We start from the raw sequence: 18,072 nt of genomic DNA, 5'->3' as shown, positions 1-18,072 counted from the left end.
TCAGTGGTTTGATTATGGTGTACCTGGTATGGATCTCTTTGAATTTATCTTACCTGGTATTTGCTGACCTTTTTGGATGCACAGATTGATGTTTTTCATCAAATTTGGGATGTTTTTGACTATTAATTCTCCCAATGTTCTTTCTTCCCCTTTCTTTCTCTGCTTGTCTCTGGGACTCCCATAACATATATGTTAATGTTTTTATAATGTATCACATGTCCTTGAAGCCCTATAAATTTTTCTGCATTTGTTTCCTTTCTGTTCCTCAGACCTGATGATCTCAATTCATCTATCCCTGTGTTTTCTGAATCTTGTTTCTTTCAGCCCATCTGCTGTTGAGTTCCTCTAGTGAATTTTTTATTTCAGTTATTATACTTTTCAACTCCATAATTTTTATTGATTTTTTAAATTTATATTTATTTTTTGATATTCTCTATTTGGTAAGATATCATCCTCATACTTTTCTTTATTTCTTTAGATATGGTTTCATTTAGTTCTTTGAGTATTTTGTAACAGTTGATTTAATTTTCTGTCTAGTAATTCAAGGGGCAGTTTCTATTCATTGCTTTATTTGCCCTATGTATGGGGCTTATTTTCCTGTTTCTTTGCATGTTTTCATAATTTTTTGCTGCAAACTGGACATTTGAAAGAATATAATGTAGTAACTCTGGAAATAAGACTTACCACACTCCCAGGAAGTGTGTGTGTGTATGTTATTGTTGTTCGGCCAAGTTGGCCACTGATGTCTGTGCTCAATTAACTTAGTGCTCACTTAATGATTTTTAAGAGATTTCTTTAAATGCCTTGAACAATGTCTTCCACTCTTTGCCAAGTGCATTGGGCATGTATCGGGGTGTGCTAACAATGCTCTGACAGCTTATAACTCTGTCTTATCCTTCACTTCCTATTCTGCAGAGCTTCAATGTCAGCCACAGTTGAAAAATTAGGGCCTTCTAAGGTCTTTGCTGGGCATGTGTACAACCTTGCACATGTGCCCAGACTTATAAATCACCAGGAATATGTCAGAAGTTTTCAAAGCCCCCAGTAGTATTTTCCAGCTTTTTCTTTTATGTATTTGGCCAGACTCTTGTTTGGCACAACAGGTATCACTGTCTCAAGCAGCTGTGATGTTAAACAGTTGCCACTGATTGTTTTAGTCAAATGCCTTGGTCATAGAGCTTTTTGCACTGAGCAGTCTCTGAGACAGGTCAAATAAAGACAGGCCTTGTGAATTGAGCTTTTTACGAATTCTTCCAGAAAGGTCAAGTGGTGATAATTCTCTGGGGGTGAGGCTACCACAAAGCTGGTGAGAGGGGAATGGAAGGAAGGCAAGTTAAATCACAACAAAGGTTGCTGTTCTTACCAAGATTCAACTGTTTTTCTTGAATAAATTCTACTTGAACCATTGAAATCCTTTGTTTAATATTCAGAGTTCTGCAAAAGTTCATTTTGACAATTATTGTCAGGTTCTGGCTTTTGGGTAGGAGCTGATTTTTGAAGATCCTTACTCCACCATTCTAGAAGTTCTTCTCCTGTAGCTAGACTTTGAAATTACACTGCAGGGAAACTAGATTATTCATTTTGATTTTGGCATCAGCATTTTATTATGTCTTCAGGAGTTTGGTACATTCCATTTTAAACTTTGGTACTTTAAATTCAGACCATTTTGAATTAGCATATTACTTCACTTCTTATTTTTCTCAGACACTCATTAGAGTATCTTAAAGGTATAGAAAGCTTTCTAGTATTTAAAAAATTTAATTGGGGCCAGTTCCTGTTCTATCCTGCTCCAGGATAACCTTTAAAAAGAGGAAAGGGCACTGAGAATGGAAGTGGCTCAACGCAGACTTAAGTGCAGTGAATTAGCTGCAGACTGGTGAACATGTCATGCTGAACATGAACATAGACATTCTTCTATGGCACCTCCCACGAGAGAGGTGTTCAGTCTCTCTGGTTCCTCACCACAGTCAAGCCAGGGGAGGCATAGTAAAGGATATTACCATTCTACCTTCCGTTCCCTTGTGATTCCTAGCACATGCCTGGTAGAATTTTCCAAAATCCACTTTTATCTATGACAAATAATCATGGACCTAAACATACACACTTTGTTTATGAAGCTTGCATATCAATGATCCAGTGAATCATATGTACTGTCTGAATACACAGCATTGTGCAGGATTACACATTAATGTGACATTTGGCCAAAATCAATTTGGTTCATAACAAAGGAAAATTGGGTTACAATAAAAATCAAATATCAAATGAAATTTGACTGTACATGCCATTTATGTAATCATATTTTTGAGCATTTGGGAGAGGCTTTGCCAATGTATCTTTAGCAATTTAAATCTTTCCCAGAAATTTTCTCTTTGCTTTTCTCGATTCTTTTTTTCCATGTTGCTCTCAGCTAATAATTTCACCTCTGAAATATCTAAAATATAAAGATTTAATAGATTAAAAAATCTAAAAATAGGGTGTTAATTCAAACAATTAATGAACTGTTACTGAGTATTTATTGAAATAATTTAAATGTCTTTGATAAAGACTGCTAATTGTTTCCTAATATTATTTCTCCCTTTCTTATTTAATGATAAAAGCTCTGATTTTTACCTTGGGAAAAAATATTAATTATCCTCTCATCTCTTGTTACCATTTGCTAAGTTCTAACCAATGGGATACAAGCCTATAGGTATAATGTCTTAAAAATATTATTAAAGGGAATGGGTATACTGTTCTTCCCCATTTTCTGCTCCCTGATGAATTTAATTCAAGAATAATATCTGGAGCTTAAGCAGTAATCTTGGACCATGAGGATGAAAACCACACTCTGGGGATCATAGACTTGAGAGCTGGAAGGAGCCTGGGTACCTGGAACCTCTTGGAACTGCCATCCCAGTCTTAGATTATCCATCAGTGGTCTTTGAAGTTGCTTTTAATTCTTTTTTTCAGGAAGATTAGCCCTGAACTAACATCCACCACCAATCCTCCTTTTTTTGCTTAGGAAGAGTCACCCTGAGCTAACGTCTGTGCCCATCTTCCTCTGTTTTATAGGTGGGATGCCTGCCACAGCATGGCTCGATATGGCTTGATAAGTGGCGCTAGGTCCCTGCCCGGGATCTGAACCAGTGAACCCTGGGCTGCCAAGGCAGAATGCACAAACTTAACCACTATGCTACCAGGCCAGACCCTGCTGTTAATTTTTTTGCTACTATTTTTTTTTTAATTTTGTTGAAAATATTCCTGATAGATTCTCCTATATAAATTGTGGTAGTTATAAAAGAACATGAACAATATGTTCCAATATTTGCAGAAAAATATAGAAATATGGTAATATATAAAAATATACACAGGAAAAAGATAATAAAAGATTCCCAAGGAATTTTTGGAAGGAGTCATTTGACTTTTTAAAAAAGGTTTTCCTTTTAGCTTGTTTACGTTTTCCACTATTTTTCCTGAAATGAGTAGCCATTGGTTTTAAAATAAAACAAAATGTAAAACTGAGAAACTACAAAATAATGGTGACACTTTCAATGTGTCAGTTACTGCTTTACATTTTAACCTTTCCAGCAGTCCCCTGAGCAGGTAGGTACTGTTGTTATTCTCATTTTGCAGTTGTAGAAATTGCACAACAGAGCAGTTCAGTAACTCGCCGAAGGTTACACAGCTTAGGATATGATATAGGATGATATGGAATCAACCCCTATCTTTACTATTTTAAGTATTTTTAAAAATTCATGTCATGCTAATTATTCCTTTTCCAGTTGACTGGTTACTTCTCCTAGGTTTATTTAGGTTGATCGTTATAACTGATCCTTATTGCTGTATAATTCAGACACTTTGCATAGTCCCTTGTGGTTTAAAATTTTGGTTTTTCCATATGTAATTGAATCTAAAGTACTATCAGTTTTAAAACATCATTGTTTTAAATACCATTGAGATGTTAAAAAGTGCTGTTACATATAACTGTAAAATGATATTGGTTGTAATACGCATCTTGATTTCAGAGATGCTAGAATTTAAAAAAAGTCAGAATAGAAATATCATAATCTCTTTGTGTTGGTCATGTAGGGTGAACCAGTTTTTGCTATTTCAAAAAACAAAGAGCAACATATCGCCTCACACCCATTAGGATGGCTACTATCAAAACCCCAGAAAATAGCAAGTGTTAGTGAAGATGTGGAGAAATTGGAACCCTTATGCACTGCTGGTAGGAATGTAAAATGGTGCAGCTGCTGTGGAAAACAGCATGGTAGTTTCTTAAAAAATTAAAAATAGAATTGCCATATGATCCAGCAATTCCACTTCTCAGTATGTATCTAGAATAACTGAAAGCCAGGATTTGAAGAGATATTTGTATACGCATGTCCGTAGCAGCATTCTTTGCAGTAGCCAGAAGGTGGGAGCAACTCAAGTGCCCACTGATGGATGAATAGATAAACAAAATGTAGTATATTTATATGACGGAATATTATTCCAATACTTTAATATTATTAAAAAGGAAGGAAATTCTAACACATACCGACCTTGAGGACATCATACTAAGTGAAATAAGCCAGTCACAAAAAGACAAATACTGTGTGATTTCGATTATATAAGGTACCTAAAGTAGAAAAGTTCATAGAGATAGAAAGTAGAATGTTGCTTACCAGGGCCTAAGGGGAGGTGGGAATGGGAAGTTATTATTTCCCGGGTATAGAGTTTTAGTTTCCAAAAATGAAGAGTTCTAGAGATGGAGGGTGTTGATGGTGGCAAAATAATACGAATATGCTTAATACCCCTGAACCGCACACTTCAAAATGGTTAGATGTTAAATTTTATGTTATGCACGTTTTACACAATAAAAAAATTGAAGAGCAACACAAATTGGCTGACAGTACATTAAAAATTAAAAACAAAAACCACCCTAGTCCCCATTTTTAGAAATCTATCAAAATGCTTGAAGACAAAGATTCTTCATGATACTTTATTTAGCATTTTTAAAATTTAGAGAAATAAAAACATTTTTAAGAATTCTAAATTTTAAAACATTTAGATAATTTTGACAGTAAGGAATATTCTTGTTTTTAAAAATCTATGCTGGGGCTGGCCAGTGTTGCAGTGGTTAAGTTCACACGTTCCGCTTTGATGGACAAGGGTTTGCTGGTTAGGATCCCTGGTGCCGACACGGCACCACTTAGCAAGCCATGCTGTGGTGGGCATCCCACATATGAAGTAGAGGAAGATGGGCATGGATGTTAGCTCAGGGCCAGTCTTCCTCAGCAAAAAGAGGAGGATTGGCAGCAGATGTTAGCTCAGGGCTAATCTTTCTCAAAAAAACCCCAAAATTCACCCTCTTTGCCACCCCTGTGCCATGGTCTCGCTACTTAGAAGTAAATGTAGTTGACAGTTTGGTGGATATTCTTACAAATATTTTTCTAAGCATTGATAGACATACGTTTCTATCCTCACTTAGAATAACTAACAGTACGTCGCAGATATTATCCTATGCTAGTCCACTTCGATTTTCCTCATTCTTTTTAAACTACTCAGTGTTTCATATTTCTATGTATTATAATTTATTTAATCATTGATAGACATTTTAAAACTTTTCAAAGCTTTCTCCTATTACGTACCATCTACTATAAACATCCATGTACAACTTATTATTGGTTTATGTTGACTATATTAATAAAATAATAAATGGGAAGATAAGTCTATGGGTCAAACATATGCACATTGAAAATTTGTTGGATGTTGCCTAATCCTGCTTTCCAAAGGATGCACTAATTTTAGAGTCCCACAGTATGTTAGAGGGTACATTTTTTCACCCCCTTGACAACACTAGGTTTTATTAATCTTTATTTCATACCAATCAGCTGGGAAAGACATACTACCTTTGTATTTCCCTGAATTTACAGCGTCATATGTCTGCCATTGAGTCTGCCTTCCTTTGTTTCTTCTTAACAACAACTACGAATATTAAAATACTATTGAATGCAGTAAGGTAGGTATTGCTCTAGTGATAGGAGCACAGGAATGAAAAAGAGAGTCAGAAATATTGCCTTCATAGAGCAGACACATTGGTGAGGGAGACTACCATGTAAACAAGGAAGTAAAGTTCTGCGAGTGGTAAATGCTCAGCAGAAAATCATAGAGCAGTGTAGATGCATAGGGAATGATGGGCGTGGGAACTCGGTTTCAGATAGGGTGGTCAGGAAAGGTCTCCCTGGGAGGGAATATTGAGCAGAGTCTGAAAGAGGGAAGGAATACCCCTTAGGAAGAGTTAGGGAAAGACAATTCCATGTAGAAATGTCCCAGGGGGTCGACCTTAGCTTTCCTGAGGAAGGGTTGGAAGGTTGGAGCTGCTGGAGAGTAGAGAATGAAAGGAGGAGCCGGGGGAGATGAGGTCAGAGAGGTGATTATTATCTGTATCTACTAGGGCCTTTTACCCCCTAAATTTTATACATTCTCACAATAATCTATAGGAATAACTGAAATGTCTGAACAACTGCATGTTTTCATTTGAGATTAGAGACTCATTTTGAAATCGATGAGTCCTCTCCATTCTCCTCAAACCTTGTGTGCTAGTCTCACCCGACTCTTAGCCTCACTTACTTCACTTATTCTCCTAGAGTCTCACAGACAATTTTCTTTACCTTTACACAGAAAGTTATTCTTTGCTCCAAATACAAAATTCATTTTAACCCATTCATTTTCTTTCTTTAGCAGTCAACATGCCTTATTACACTGAGGTGTGGATTGTGGAGCTCAGCACTAAGCACCCTGGGAAGGTGTTCCCCTACTCCCGCTGGGCACCTTGATAAAAGCTGTCCTGCTTGCCTCCCCTCCCAGCACCCACCTTACAGCAGTCAGCTGGAGTCAGACTGCCTGGGTTCAAATCTCAGCTCCTGTTCTTCCTTGCTGTGAGAACTTGGGGGAGTCCCTTAACTCTGCAGCCTAATTCTGCCTCTGTAATATGAGGGTAATTGAACTACCTAGCTACATGGTGGCAAAGGGTCCAGTTCAGGACTTATCAATGTTGGCAGCTCACCAAATTACAAATTCCCAGGCCCTCATCTGGAGATGCTCAGCATCACGGAGGGTGGGGCCTGGAAATAGGAAATTCAAATTCCTGAGGAGCACAGTGTCTGGAACATCATGCCCCGCCTCTCAAGCTGGGGTTACTGTCGTTCTCAGGACAGAATAGTCACCCATTGTTTTCTTCCACAGGAAAATCTACTTCTCATCTCATAGCTACTTACGCAAAACTGAGTGATAGAACTGGGAAGTTCCTCTCTGCAGATTGACACATATTGTGGCCTTTTTTACACAATTGTCTGCTTTTAGAATTGGTTTTATTACTTTAAATTTACACATAGTAAAAGTGACACACTTTGTTACCCACACCAATAGCACCACGTTGGGAATGAGAAGCTAAGAGTTCCAGTTTCCCTTCTGCCACACGTAAACTGTGTGGTCTTTAGTATCTCTCAATCTTTTTGGAACTAAGTTCCAACAATTGTTTAAGAAAAAAAAGATGTCGGAAATTATTTTGAAAGAATTAAGTTATCATTATTATTATCACCCTCAGCACCAATTATAGTATCTGGCACATGGTAGATACTCAATATTTTAATGAAAGAATGAATTCAATAATATTGCTTCTCAAGGGTGCAGTTAAATGCCCCTTTAGACAACCGACTGAGTGATCATGACATTCTCTTCCCTAGAGTTTTTGATGGCAGACAGAGGAACCAAAATGGTGTGATTAAATCAGCAAACATTGATTCAGCCTTCATGTGCGCCACGCTCTATGTTAGGTACTGGAATTCCAGGAAGGAGCACAAAGAATCTTGGCTCACAGGTATTTGTGTTTGTATTGACCTATACAAGGAAATCAACTACCTATTTACTGACAGGTTTTCTGTTCTTCATATATTCTGCAAAATGTTAGGACTATTCAGAACCATTAGAATTATTGGGCTTTGAGTTTAGATAAACCGAATAAACAACTCTCTGATCAACTGAGTTTAATTTTTAGCACTTCTCTTAATTCAGTAAAGCCAGGTTCACAATGCATGGAGATGAGTCAGCCCTTCTAAAACAGTGGGTTGCAACTAGGTCCTTCATTGGAATAATCTGGGGGAATTTTAACCATCACCACCTCCTGGACCCCACGCTGAGGGATTCTAATTTATTTGGTCTGATATGGGCCTGAGCATCCTTGGTTTGAAGAAATTCCTCCCCAAGTGATTGTAATGTATGGGTAGGATTGAGAACCACTGTTTTAAGGATTCCATTGTATTTATTCTGTGCATTTCAGAAGCAATTGATCTCGTAGGTACATTTAAAATTATTTTTTTTAATGAAGAGGATTGAAATCCCATTTGCTCTTTAATAACCAGCAGTCAACAGCGCTGCTGGTCACGCGTGTGAATTCTGCTTCCTGAGCAGGGCAGCCTAACAACCTGCAGCCCTTTGATGAGTGCTCTCTGAACACAGGCAAGTTTAAGTTGCAGCTCTTGGGTCACAGTTTCCTGTGCTGAGGCAGGTTAGAACCCACTCCCCATAATGCAGAGAAATATGATTTTTTTGGGGGGGTCTCAGGGAGATGCTCATGGATGGTCTTCAATGAATCCCCTGAAATTCAATGCAACATTTTCTATGTAGGTACTTGTGGGTGTTTTGGGGAGGGAAGTTCTCTATTTTAAATCAGATATTCAGGGGCTGGCCCTGTGGCCGAGTGGCTAAGTTCGAGCGCTCCACTTCTGGGCCAGGGTTTCAAGGGTTCAGATCCTGGGTGCAGACATTCACTGCTCGTCAGGCCATGCTGAGGTGGCATCCCATGTGTGACAGCTAGAAGGACCCACAACTAAAATATATACACGTAAGTACTGAGGGGATTTGGGGAGAAAAAGCAGAAAAAAAAAAGAGAAGATTAGCAACAGTTGTTAGCTCAGGTGTCAATCTTTAAAAAAAAAAAAAGACCAGAAGCAACCATGTTAAAAAATCAATAAATCAATAAATCAGATATTCAAAGGGGACTGTGAACTCTTCTAGGAATGTTAAAAGAACCACTGCCCAATAGTATCAAAACACATGGAACACCTCTTGTGTAGAGAAGAAATTGCTAGGGCTTGGTGTCTCTCTCAAAGCCAGTCTAAGAGTTAAGAGAGCGGTTCTTGACACTGCAGAAGAAATTTGAGAGTGCCTCCTACTTCTTCCCACTACATTTCTAAGAATGACTCCACGGCAGAGAAGGTGAATGTGAAAGGCCTTAACATATCCAAGTGTCTTTCTTTTCTGGAAGTGAGTCATTACAGTTTCTTCTTATTGCACTTTCTGTTCCTTCAGAATTTAAAGAAAACTTCTTTTTACTTTTTGCATTTTGAAACTTTGTCATATACTTATTATTGTTTGTCATTATAATTATGCATATTTGTTTCTTTGTTTAATGTCTGTCTTTCTCAGTAAATAAGCACCATGTGGCCTGGGATGATGTCTCGTTACAGTTATTCTGCTTTTCACTGATGCTGCTTAGGACAGTGCCTGGCATGTATTAGGTGTTCATGAAATGTTTGCTGAATGAACCATGAATCACTGTTTGGTGTCATCTCCTGCTATCTACTTCCTCACTCGGCTCTGGGGAAATTATTGCAATGTCCGTCACTGTCCCCAATCATGAGACTTTCCAGCCAAGACAATTCCAACAGAAGGGATATTTCAGAATATGGAATAAGTGGACAAATATATATAACAGTGCAACTGGCATAGAGTCACAGTTGATTCCAAGACATTTATAGGTCTGGCATGCCTCCTAAATGATTGATTGCTTGATTAACTGAATGACAGGGAACGCTTGACTTCACTCCCTGGAGTTTATGTATAAAGGCTGACGGGAAGTACGGCGAAGTTTGATAGAAAAAACCCAGACAACCTTGAAATGGGAGTCCAGATACTTGGGATCTAGATTTGGTTCTGCTTCTGTGAGACCTCGGAGCAATCAGTTTATCTCTGAGTGAGTGGGTTGAAGCAGCTAATTTATAAGATTCTTTCCATACCTAATTTTCTATGATTTCAGGCATATTTGCTTCCCAGAGCAAGGCAGGATATAATAAGTACTAGGGATTGACATATAGGATTCACATCTCTCGGAAACCTTTGTGACAGTAGCGAATAGCAAAGGAATTTAGCTTTCTGTGTTTGGGCTCATTTATAAGCAGTGCATGAAGGTCTTTTATGATTTAGTCGTCAAAATACCCAGCCCTTTAGATAGGCTTAGTTCCTGTTTTCCTTTGATTTCTTAATTATATCCAGCCCTCTCTGGGACATTGTGCAAATTACTTCTTTTGTCTTCAAAGAATCTGATTCATCCTCCTTGCAAGAGTTGGGCAAGATGTCCTTGGTGCCTTTTGTAAGCTGCCATGCCACTCCGAGCTTACCTGTATACATGACCCACAGCATTTTCCAGACCATACTGTCTCTGTTTCCCACTAGAGAGACTGGGAGCTTCTAATGGCAGGCAAAGTAAGTACTTAACCCATATTAAATGTTCCCTCAAATGTGGTTAAATCAATGAATAAATCAATGGAACATATGCTATGGTTACAGTTAAGTCAATAAATCAAAATATCCCCTATTTTAGTGAAATTGGAATAAGATTGACTTCAGAATAACACTATTACTGTGAGATTATTCTTTGTTTTTAAAAACTCAGTCCTCATGAGCACCAAAACGTGACATTGAGGTTCAAATGCCAGCTGAACCATATGGTGACATTGTTTTACTTCCATGAGAAAGCACAAAATTACTGTGTCAGGTAAAAATCTCACCAAATGTTGGAGCTAGAAAAAACCTTGAATGTATCATAGTCATTTTGGTGGTAAGGAACTGAAAGCCCAATAATTAAAGTAATTCGCCCAAAGTTCTTCATAGGGAATCCACAAACCTGAGACCGTAACCCAAGCGTTCTCATTTCCATCTTGTTCTTTAACCTTCTGCACTACGTGGTCTCAACCTCGTGTGCTTGGATTCAGAACGAAATTGAACGTTCCTGTTGCTTTCACTCTTTCCTTGTTCTTTTGAGCCATATTTTGGGAATTCAGTAGTTGCAATACTGTCCTCTCTTTTACTTACCACATAGTGTTTCAACGCAGCTCACTTGCTGCACTGGGCTTCCTCCCTCACCTCTTTCCCTCTTTTCCCTCTTCCTTCTGAATGGACCCGTCATTCAGGAAATTGACAGGGAGTGTGAAAGGAGTGGAAAGGCAGCAGATGGAGTGGAGGGAGGTGGGAAGTGTGGAGTCTGGAAACAGCCTGGAGGCAGCCACAACCTGGTGGCCTAAGCCCGCAGATGCATTGCTTGACTTTGAAGAAGTGTGTACACACATTCTCATGAATATTCTTGTCTGACAATAATATTGTATAGTGGCAATCCTGTCATGAGAGAGGTAATGTAGGGTGAGAGGTGGCCTGGATTTAAGTATTGGGATTACTAGTGTCATAATTTATTGTAAATAATTTACTGTAAAACAATCTGTGAGTTTTTGACAGGCGATTTAACATCTCTAGACAGTAGTTTCCTGATCTATACAATGGAGTGCATTAGTTTCCTCGGGCTGCCTTAACAAAGCACCACAGACTGGTGGCTTAAATAAGAGAGACTTATTTTCTCAGAGTTCTGGAAGCTGGAAGTCCAAGATCAAGGTATGGGGCAAGATTGGTTTCTTCTGAGGCCTCTTTCTTTGTCTTGTAGATGGCTGTCTTTCCCCCTTGTCTACGCATGACTTTTCTTCTGAGTGTGTGCGCGTCTGTGTCCAAATTTCTTCTTCTTATACGGACATCAGCCATATTATATTAGGAACCACTCTCAAGACCTCAGTTTATCTTAATTACCGCTTTAAAGACCTTATCACCAAATTCTGTTACTTTGCAAAGTACTGGGAACTAGGACTTCAATGTATGAATCTGGGGGACACAGTTCAGCCTGTAAATGGTGTACACCTGATAGCCCTCTTAGTGTCGTCTTGAAGATCCAGTGAGTTTTTATATATGAAGTGCTCTTCAAACTATATAATTTGCTGTATAAATGAAGAACCTGGCATTTGGCAATAGGAATGTTTAAGTCCTTATTTTTAGAACCCACAAGCCAGATGGTTCTAGTGGCCATGTAAATGTTCAGTTTTATGAATTTGTTACAGAGTAGTGATGTTTAAATACCCATATTAACACACTTCTATGTATTATGATATCTATTTTTCCTCTCTCAGTCTTTCCTGCACCCATTTCTTTCCCCATCTTCCACCAGTCAGACACATCGCCTGGTGTGGGTTGCATAAGGCAGACAGAGGAGAGAGAGGGGTCTCCTCCCATTTGGTGATCCTAGATGCAGAGAGGGAGTGAGTGCACACACATCTAGGCAGACAGGGCCTGGCAACCCCACAGACATGTCTGCTCCCCAGCGTGGCATGGAAACAGCAGCAGGAAGAGTTCCAAGACCTGAGAGTCGAAGTGGACAAACATGAGGGATGTTGCTGTGGAAATATTATGATCTGACAACCAGGAACCAAAGAGAATGACAGATGTCTCAGAATCTCTTCATGGACAATAGGCATCTGGAAGTGTGTATCACAGTGGGCAATAGCTGGCACCCTCACAGTGGGATAATTTGGGGAGGGGTTATTTACAAAAGGAGTAATTGCAAAGATGTGGGCACAGTGTAGAGTGCAGGAACCTGGAGCTAGCAGCAGCAGAACTGTTACCACTGCTAGGCATGAAGGGCTGAAGAGAGGGCATGATTGTAGAAACCAGAAGGAAAAAGAATCATATAGAGAAGCCCGATTCTGTTTGGAAGAAGAAGGAAGGGAACTGTTGGCGTGTTCCACTTGGTTCAGGCTCCAGGGCAAAGAGTAAGGTGGAGATGAGTCAAGAATGAATCTGGAGGGGGCAAATAAAAGATTTTTGGGAGCCATACTCCAATTTTTTGGCACTACATAAGCCCCTTAAAGCTTTGGCATAATCTTGGGGACAGGGAGGAGTGTGGGCACAAACTGGCTAACATTGAGTTTCCACCACTATAGCGGAATAGGGACTCAAAATAGAAAGTAAGCTGAATTATAGAAAAAGACATATGTTAGACTTCTTGTAAAACATAAGTTTTGGACTGAGAATTGTATCCACCTCACATAATCCATAAGTCCAGTGTTATATATACCATATACATGTGTATCCACACACACATACACATGAACTACATGGGTTTCATTTCCACCAGATGACAACGTGATGACATTTATATTGGGGTATAAAATAGAGGAAAAAGTGCTGGCAAAGAGAAAAGAAGACAGATGAGTAAGAAATCAGTGGGAGTGCATTAAGTCAGAAATGTCAAACGAGGAATGAGGAAATGGAATCCGAAATGGCAGGAGCCTCTGGTATTATGAGCTGGAGATTTCTTGACTGACACCCTGCCTTTCCAGGGAGCAGCACAGCAGCAGCTCTTCATCCTTGTCCAGGATGAGGCCAAGAGGAAGAGTGGCAAGTAGCGCCCAAGAAGACGAGAAGGAGGATCTGGGTCCCTGTGAGACACACAGAAGCCTGATTTCAGCATTCTTGTTTTCCCTTCCAGTGCACCTGCAGGCTGGCCATGCCCTTAATTCCTCAGTGGTCTCCCCTTTAACCTAGTTTGAGTGGGGCTCAGTTCCATGGGCATCTATTGTATATTTTACAGTTATTTTCTATAGCTTATATGAATTCCTGAAGCTCAATCCTCCTTCTTCAAGACACAGAAAATGAAATCTAAAAATTCAGTCAAACTTATTTGACTGATTATTCAGTCACTTCATGTTGGAAACTGTCACAGTCAGGATTGTTTTACCTTCTTTGCCTTCTTTTCCTGGGTTGAGGCTCGGAGGGCCTTAAGCCACAGACATGGGTGGCCTTAGTAAAGAGGGAATGCCGCCGTTAGTGTTGTTTCACACTGTACTTGCATGCTTTAAGTTACAGCTAGTGGTATCTGGTCCTAACGTTGTCCTCATTGACGCTGGTGATGTGTTGAGATGTGAGCACATCCTCATCTAACCCTCTACAGGACAGTTCAACCCTTTGTTGCAGAGTTCCTTTGTCTCAACCGTGAGATTCTTCCCTCCTCGTCCTTCTCCACATGCACACTTACCCCTGAAAAGTATAAGAACTCCAAATTACAGTATATGCTACATGCAATCTGCTAATATTAATATACTACTCCAGGAAAGGAATGACCTGTCAAAGAGAAAGTGAGAGTGAGTGAGGTTTTTTCCAATTTGGGGTATTTCTTTCTTTCTTTAAACAAAAAAGCCAGATTATAACTATACGGTAACTATAATAGTTATTTGTATTTGTATTTCTTATTTTGTTATTTATTTATTTATTTGCTGGGGAAGATTTGCCCTGAGCTAACATCTGTTGCCAATCTTCCTCTCTCCTTTTTTCCCCCTTTCCCAAAGCCCCAGTGCATGGTTGTGTATTCTAGCTGTAAGTCCTTTTAGTTCTTCTGTATGAGCCATGGCCACAGCATGGCCACTGACAGATGAGTGGTGTGGTTCCATGCCCAGGAGCCAAACCCGGGCCGCTGAAGCAGAGCATGCCGAACTTAACCTGTAGGCCACTGGGACTAGCCCCAGGGTATTTTTCAGCAATCGTGATTTTCTATTCGGAGTGACTAGGTTCAAATCCTGTTTTGGCTACTTATTGATTGTGTGGTTTGGGCAGTCAATTAAGATCACAGTGTGTGTTTCCATAATTGCAAAATTAGGAAAAGAATGTCTCTCTCATGGGATTTTGAGGGGATAAAAGCCCCTGGAACACTGTGAGTACTTGGTAAATGTTACTTACATTCTATCTCATTCCCTTAATAATGTAGGTTTATTGTGGGCAAAGTGAGAGGAAAGGACTGACCATGACTTAAAATGCAGGAAAATTTTTCAGTTACTGCCTATTCTCCTGTGTGCATCCTCCATTCTTGTCTCGGAGCTCTCCTAAGGCCAGTAGGTACGGGAGATAATTCGAGTGCAGGTTCCAGCAGGGATCTTTAATCTCAGCTCCTCTTCCAAAAGCAGATCAGGTGCAATGGATAATATCTTTATTAACTTTGGTGCCTTGTAAAATTAAATTTTATAACGTGTAAAAGTTTTATACCTCATAAAGGAGACATTGTAGGTCAATGAGAAAGAGAAGGATTATTTTATAAATCTGATTTGGGCAAAGTTTAGCTACTAGGAAAAAAATTCAACTTGGGTTCTCATTTAACAGCATAAACCAAAGTATGTTTCATGAGGATTAAAAACGTAACTGTACAGTATCAAACTTAACTTGACTTAGAAAAAATAAAAAGTGATTATTTTCTAATTTCTAGATAAGGGAGGAAGAATTCATAAAGGAAAAGAATAATAGTTTTGACCATAGAAAAATATAAAATTTCTCAATATCAGGAGTATTATGAACAAATTTAAAGGTAGGGAAACTGACAAGGTATTTAACTATACACATGACAAATTTTTAATAACCTTAGTATTTAAAGCAGTTGTATAAACTTATATGACTCCAATATGTTAATAGACAAAAGACATGCACAGATAATTTATTTAAAATGTGCGAATGATTCATACATGCTTAAAAATGTATAATGTTACTAAATGCTCAAAAAAGAGAAAAGCTAAAATGAGATAACCTTTTCACCTGTTGAATTAAAAAATATGAGGACTCCTAGTGTTGCTGAGGATCACTTCTCTTATAATATTGGTGAGAGCTTAAATTGGTATGCCACTTTGGAGTGTAATTTGGCAATATGTATGAAAATTCTTAGAAAAGCTTAGGTTGTCTAACCAAGATAGCTAATCTCAGGGCATATATAATAACAAAATATTTTAAAATTTAGAGAAAGCTTCATTAGAATAATAGCTTTAATTCATTGATTGTTTAGCACGAGACAAGCTTTACTTACATTATGTAATTCACTTCTCACCAACCCAGGATTTGAACTTCTATCTGTCTGCTCTAAATTCTGCTTGGGTGCTTCATTACTGTTTTATTCTGCCCAAAGATATCCTTCATGATATAAAAGTGAAAACTTAGAAATACTTTAAAAATCTATTAATAATGTAATAGTAAAATAAGATATGGTTAGCCCGTTCCATATAAGACCAGGCAGTTAGAGATGATATGGAAAGTGCTTATTCTTGATCGTTTTAAATGAAAATAGTGTAAAACAAATTCGTCTATTTCTATGATTTTTAACCTTTTTAAGAAGATAGATACAAGGAAGGATACAAGTTAATAGTAGTTGCCTTTGATTTGTGAGACTAGATTGAACCTGGTTGTTTTTGAAAAAATAATTCTGTGGAAGAAAGTGCCATATACTTACAGTATAGTCTACTTACTCTTCAATAAGAACAGAATATTCTTGCTATTTGGTAAGAATAGATTACTTCATGTTCAGGAAAAAGTAAATTTGAATCAAAAAGTTTGTGGAGGCTTTTATTTTCTCAGGGCATAATGGAGAATGTATTGTCTTCATTAGGTTAAATTCTTAGTAACGTGCTGTTTGCCAAGAGAAAAATGCTCTCAAGATTGGCAAATCCAATGAAAAGAGGCAATAGTTTTGAGGTTAGGTTATCATTAAAATGCGTAATCAGGCAAAATCTGTTAGTGTTACGTAAATAAACAAGAATGTCTGTATCAACATTGTAGAATGGAAATAGTTGATTTAGCTCTTGAAAGTACAAGAGACTGAGAACCAAGTCATAAATCTAGTTGAGTTAAGTTTCCGACATAATCAGAAAATAGTTTGTCTTAATAATGACTTGCTCTGTGAGTATGTTTGATGTCTAGGAAATTAAATCTTTCAACCAATTTGTTGAGAGTTTCTTTCTTAGACTTACATGGCAAAACAAGGATAAATAATTTTTAGGTGTCATCATCTAAAACCCACTCAACCTGATTGTTTCTGAAAAAAATTTCTCTGTAAGCAAGTGCCATCTTTTTGAGTCCTGTTTAGCTTTCGAAAATAAGCTTTACCACAACACACATACAACAAAAGCAGTGATTCTATATTTATTTTTATTTTCGTTGTTATAATCGCCTTAATTCCATAATTAACATTGTAATGATTTGATTATGATCAGTTTGTGGGATTATTAACCACTCTTGGTTTCTTCTCACCTCATTAACTAGCAAACTAGGTGCTGAGTATTGATAATAACCAGTTTCTCATGGACTGTGGCTCAGTATTACCAAATCTTTTTAGTTTTATGAAGCCATTTCCATTAGAGAGAGAACAGGGTTTCTATTCTTTTCCTTTTTAGCACATGTCAGGATCACATTAAAATAAATATGCCTTTATCACCTGGTTCCCAATAACATTTTCCTAAGAAGCAGCAGTACCTATTCAATGTTTCACATAGTATCAGGTTAAAAATTGTTTTTTAGGGGCTGGCTCCATGGCTGAGTGGTTAAGTTCGTGTGCTCTGCTTCAGTGGCCCAGGGTTTCACCGGTTCAGATCCTGGGTGCAGACATGGCAACACTCATCAGGCCATGCTGAGGTGGCGTCCCACATTAGCACAACCAGAGGTACTCATAACTAGAATCTACAACTATGTACTGGGGGGCTTTGGGGAGAAGGAGAAGAAAAGAGAACAAAAGAAGATTGGCAACAGATGTTAGCTCAGGTGCCTATCTTTAAAAACAAAATTGTTTTTTAAATCAATTTTCTAAATAAGTGAAACTAGTTTAGCTAAAATGGCACTACTCAATATATATGGTATCTTGCTAACAAGAGTATCAGAAAAAATAAGTTGAAATTTTAAAAATAGTAGTGGTGGCGTGGCTATTATTATTGAGGTGTAATAACATTGAATTTGATTCACAAGTTGGGAAGGTTATGATTCAGGGGGCCAAAAAAAAAAAGTAATTGTTTTCAGGTGCCTGATAAATGTTTATGATTTGAGTAAACTGGAGTCCAACAGCATTGCCAAAAAGCTTGGAAGGGAATCTGCATGGAAGAGAAAGTGTTCCATCTTACATGTCTATTTAAGCAAAATAACTATTTCGACAGAAAA

The sequence above is a fragment of the Equus quagga genome, unplaced genomic scaffold, assembly GCF_021613505.1.
Source record: "Equus quagga isolate Etosha38 unplaced genomic scaffold, UCLA_HA_Equagga_1.0 251_RagTag, whole genome shotgun sequence".
NCBI classification, from domain to species: domain Eukaryota; kingdom Metazoa; phylum Chordata; class Mammalia; order Perissodactyla; family Equidae; genus Equus; species Equus quagga.
This window is presented reverse-complemented; position numbering follows the sequence as displayed.